We start from the raw sequence: 6,000 nt of genomic DNA on the forward strand, positions 1-6,000 counted from the left end.
GTTGGTGTAGGTAATTAATGATGACGTAAGAATGAGTGAAAGTACATTATTGTTTCATTAATTACTCTTATTAGAGATCTATAACGGTGTTAAAAAATAGTAGATTTAAAAATTTTATGACTTTGATGTCTCATAAAACTAGATATGCCAAAGAATATTTGAATCTTCGTTATAGTTATTCTACAGATACAGAAAGCCAACAAAGATTGATAGTCATTCGGGATATGATGATGATGTAGGCTCGATGTTATATAGTAGTGATGTTTACTTAATTATTTTTATCATACAAGATACAATTAAATGAGTTTTATATGAGAAGTCGTTGAGTACCTCGAAGTGTGCAATGAGCACTCTGTTGAAATAAATGAAATAATGATGTTCGCCTCCACTGGCCAAATGCTCAAAGAGCAATGCATGTCATGTATGAACTAAAGGAATTGTAAGATATTAAATGATTACCCTCTCATCATAGTTGTACCTTTAGACAGGTACGACTGTACTCTTAGACAAGTACATCATGTTGGTGTTACAATGTTTGGATGATGAGGTTGTGGCAACCTCGAAGTGTGCATATAGCACAATGTTGAGATCACCTAAATGGTGACAACTCGCCTTCACCGGCAAGATGCTCGAGTGGGTTTAACAGACCAGATCATGTAGAATGGGCGACAGTTAATAAACTCCCATCGTACTCATAAGACCTTCATGGTTCATCAAGAGAAATGATGGATGGTACAAAAACTATGATGGATAGGTTGTTAACAACCACCCCACAGGCAAAAGACTCGGCTTCTCTAGTCATTAGAGTTAGGAGAATTGGGATTACCATAAATTATCCTAGGTGATAACTCTCAGGTACTTCTGCAGAAGTTGAATGCATCCATGGGCCACAAATGCCTTTAGAGATTTACTCTCTTGGTCACTGACCGTCCCCTTAGGAGCGGACTCAGTCAATCATCTGGGTTAATGAAAAACACTTGACATAATAAACCCCCAGATTGGTTTTGGTTGTTTCTACGTTTCACGTCTATGCGTACTCATGGGTCAGTTAATATCAAAACTTAAAGAATATCCCTTTCATAATAGCCGTAGATAATTGAGATTTGTACTACTTGAAATGTTATTGGTATATCTGTTTCAATACAATAGATTTTTGCATATGTTACATATGTTGCACCTGCTAGAATAGATTACATATTATACTTATTGTTTTTAATGTAATAAATTGCTTATCTCATGAATGTCTTGCTTTATTTTATTCTACATTGTCTATTCGTGTACCTACTAGTTTGTTATGAAACTGACACATTTCATAGGCATGTGACAAGTAAGACTTCACAGGCGGCCGATAGCGCGATGCAACATGGCTTGAGATTTTCCTTCTTTCTATTGGCGTCTTGGCTCTGAGTTTTTAGTTTTTCTTTAGATTATTGGATAGTGAGAAAATGCTTATTTTATAATAAATTAGAAATTTTATTAATAATCTATTATTTTGTTTCCTCACTTCCCTTGAGTAGTTATTTCATGAGTAATGATGATTTTATTGCTAACGTACCCAAAAAATTGGTAACTTGTGCACCTTTCTAAATTACTTCTGTTGTCAATTTTAAAAGTAAAAACTCTTATCATGAAAGGTTTTTCGAAATCACAAGTTTAAATTTTGGGGCATTACAACTTGGTATCAGAGCCGGATCAGAAAGAGGTGAATCTTAACTATTGAGCATCCTATCGCGCTGTAAGTCTTTGTTATTTTATAGCTTGTTTAGATTAAATTGTCTTGTTTCTGTTGGTAGTACGGTTCAAAAGATGGATCCGTTCACTGGTCTTAGTGGTAGTCACGGTATGGGCGCGCGTAGGTTGCAGGGTCATTTTGTAAGGAGGAGGGGCTCCTTCACAGCAAGGGGCAAACATAGGATGTCCAGGTTGGTTACTGCACTAACCGCCCACCTCTACCCACCTTTATGGATGATCAAAGCTTTCCACTACTGACCGCCTACTAGACACCCTTGGCAGCGACGGGGCTAAAGTTTATGCCCGAGAAGGTAGACCCTAGGAGGAGTCACCTTCCTTTACCCCTAAGTGCAGATTCAGGCACATAAGTAATAGGAGGAATATCTTAGGTAGTATTCTAGTCGTCCCTGAGGGGAGGTAGCACATGCCAAGTTTTAATAGAGGATGCGAACTTTTTTATTGTTGCAAAATAAAATATTTTTGCTTATGTACCAGCATTGTTGGATTAGAAATGAATGACTTTCTTAATAAAGATTTATATTTTTATGGTGTTTCCATGACATATTTAGCCTTACTCTTGATTACTTTTCAAGGATGATGGGAAGCACGAGCAACAACATGGTTGATGAGTGGCACGAGCAGAGGGGATTCATGATGGATACCCTCAACTCCCTAGCAGAGGCAATTTGGAGTCAGGTTCGCCCACAATAGGACCAGATTCCCCCTACTGGTTATACACCAACCGCCACTTACAAAAGATTCCTGAACCCTCCTATACCTTCTCTGGCAAGGTTGACCCTGACATGGCAGAGAGTTGGGTCAAGGAGGTGGAATGAGTGTTCCAAGTTTTGTCCATCTTCGATGATAAGAAGACAATGTTTGGGTCCTTCCAACTGAAGGACGACGCACGTGAATGGTGGGACATGACTTGGGAAGTGCAGTTTCCGGGTGCTGAAGTGATTCCTTAGGAGGCCTTCTGGAGGACTTTCCTCGAAAACTACTTTCTTTCTCATGCGAGAGAAAAGAAGAAGTTGAAATTTTTAGAGCTGTGTCAAGGCAGTTTGAGTCTGGGCGAGTACATTGCCAAATTTCAGGGGTTGGAGCGCTATTGTCTCAACCTATTCGGGGATGACCATGAGCGGACTAAGAAGTTCATTCATAGATTAAAGGAAGGACTCAGGCACCGGATCCTTACCAGCATGCTCGTGACTTTCTATTCGGTTGTAGCAGCAACCACCCTACTGAATGAGGATTGGAAAAGTTCAAAGATCGCTCAGACGAAGAAGCCACCTGCGACAGGTGGTAATTAGAAGAGAACCCACTCCGATGGCCCAGAGCAGCGACCACCATTACCTGTGAAGACCGAAGGAGGAAAGAAGCAATTTTCTCCAGCAAAATGCCAACGACAACAGGGTCAGCCACTGCCCAGGCAACCTTCTGGAGATAGCTACTTTAAGTGCAAGAGGCCCCATGGTGGAAAACCATGTCCACGGGATACTGACGAATGTCTATATTGTAGCAAGATGGGCAACTTCATACGTGACTGCCGCAAGAAAGCATCAGATGACCTCAAGCGAATCGACGACGTACCTCAGCCTCCTCGACCACCTCAACAACAGCAGCAACGGGCACAGTCAAGCAGTGTCATAAAGGAGTCAGGTTGAGTTTACGCAGTCACGGTTGAGCAATTGACCAAAGTGGAACTCGTACAAGGTACCATTCTTGTTTCTGGTCAAGCAGCTTTTGCACTCTTTGATTGTGGTGCCACACACTCGTTTGTTTCAGAAAAAATTGTAGAACAATTGCATCTAATTGTAAAACCACTTTGCAATCTATAACGTATTTGTGAAACATTAGGACAATATTTTCTTAGTGTTGCATCCAACTGCCGCGTGATGATCTCTTTATCTTCGGTTATTTTTTTGGCAATTAGTTTATCATCTTCAAAATCTAAAACAATGATTGGAAGTTCTTCTTCTTTGCATTTTTACAACCTTCTTCTTTCAATTGCTTCTAATTGAATAATAACATCAACATGAAAAATAACAGGAATAGTTAAGAATCACATAGTCATATTTTTTAACGAAGACCTACAATATGTTGATTAAACTTATGTGAACCACTTTTAATAATAGTATTACAAAATAAATATCTCAAATTCAATGGTGAACCTAGTTGTGGTACATCATTAATGTTTTTGCAGTATTGCCATGCAGGATCATCTCTATGACATAAATGGAAGATAACATTGTAGGATCTAAAATAAAAGATAACCAATTAGAAAACTCAATAAGAAGCAAAGAATAAGAAGCACCAGACACGCCTTTTTTCTAAAAAATACTCAATAAGAAGCAAAGAATAGGGATTTTGTACCTTAGCTGACTTCTTTGAGGGAAAAAAATGGTGAAAATGCACTCTTGATAAAATTGCAAAAGCTCTCTCTTTTGCACATGAATGGATCCCCAAATCAATCTCATGAAACCTAGGTTGCATGGGTTCCCTTCTAACAGACTCTAAACATATGGAGAACTCGACCTTCAAGAGGCCTTTTAAACCAAAAATAAAAAATAATAACTTTTGACCTTTTTTTAAGTGCACCGATACTATATATCGTACGATATACATTATATCATGTATTACAATACAATATATGTGTATATTGTATGATACACCTGATATATATATGATATATACTTGTATTTCAATACTAGTGTGTATCGTATCACAAAAACCAAAAGTAATGATATGTATGGTATGATACTTACAACCATGGGTTCGCCTTCTTGTGAGGTATAACTCCAGGTTGAGAATACGACCACCCAGCCTTCCATCCCCATGGGACGACGGGATATTAGATGAAAGGTGAAGGAATATGAAAAAAGCCCGAACAATATTGTGACAACATTCACTCATGCATTACTATTTTTACTTGTGTTATATGACTATTTTTAAGATCAAGTTACTAGGCAGCATGTAGCAAAATAAACCATCCTGTGTTCATTTTATGAATATGAGACCGGATTTTGGTTCCATCAATTCTTGTAGTGTCGAGTGGGAAAACCTGTCCAAACTCATCCCTGCCACCAGGTTGGTCTGTTGACCTCATGAACATGATATGTGTGGCCAGCCATCTGTTTTCAAAAATGTACGTAAGGTTGCTGACATGAATGTACCGGATCAAACTCTACTGGTGTAAAGCAGGGTAGTCGTGGGGCCACCCCGGTTTTTTCTAGTCGTTAAAAGAACATTATTAAACACCTATGAAAATGAGAGAGAGGCTTGACTTTAGTGTTGGAAGCAGGCTAAACAAATTGGACATATAATCTAAAATGATAAAACTTTTTTATCTTAACGAGCCAAGTCCAAACATAGTGTGCATGTGAAAGAGCTCTAGTTTGAAGTGTCCATGAGACTTGGGAATATAGAGGGATTATTATGTAGGCAATTCGGAAGTTTCTCGAATCTCTCCTGCATGGCCTCCAAAATCCAGGTTTGTCTCACCCTGAAGAGGAGCATAGGGTTGTCAACAGCTCAGATCAGATCAGGGTAGGTTGCCCGTGTGGTTGTGAGGGTGCTGAGTTGAAGTCACTGAATCAAACCCTGCTAGCTGACGGGTGTCTCCCAAGCATTCGGAGGTAGCTCAAGTAAACCAGGGTGTTTGTAGAGCCCTACCCGGCGTTTCCTTCCAAAGTCCCTCGCCAAAAAAAAAAAAAAGGGAGCTCGGGTTTGTATCATATATACTCAGGTTAGACATGGAAAATCCATACCCGACCAAATAGCGTTTCCGAATTCTCAAACCCGGCGTTGGATAGGCATAATTAACTGGTCAGATCATTGTCAAATCTGTTTGGCCTGTTGGAACCTGCTCATAATGTGTAGAAATCGTATTATTTGTGGCCGAGTTAAAAAAATATGCGTTACTGTACTGATCAGCTACATATGTTGCACTATTGACAGGTTCGATGACGTGTTCGGATTGGGTATGCGAATGGATCATTTATTTACCTATTAATAATCATACAAGACCCGAACCAGGTGGGGTTTCAGGAAACAAATCCAAACCCATTAACAGTTAATATGGGACTCATATTTTCTACCAAACCCTAATACTGGCCTGGATCAGGTTGGGTATCTGTCGTAAATCTGGCCCATTGACGGCCCTCGTCACAACCCATTTGATTTAAATGTTTCACATTAACACATGAGCTCAAAAATGGAGGAACACCATAGCATGACAAAAAATGAGAAGCCAAATTTGTTTATTTTATT

The sequence above is a fragment of the Nuphar pumila genome, chromosome 4 (genome assembly GCF_984573655.1).
Source record: "Nuphar pumila chromosome 4, dmNupPumi1.hap1.1, whole genome shotgun sequence".
In the NCBI taxonomy this organism is placed as follows: domain Eukaryota; kingdom Viridiplantae; phylum Streptophyta; class Magnoliopsida; order Nymphaeales; family Nymphaeaceae; genus Nuphar; species Nuphar pumila.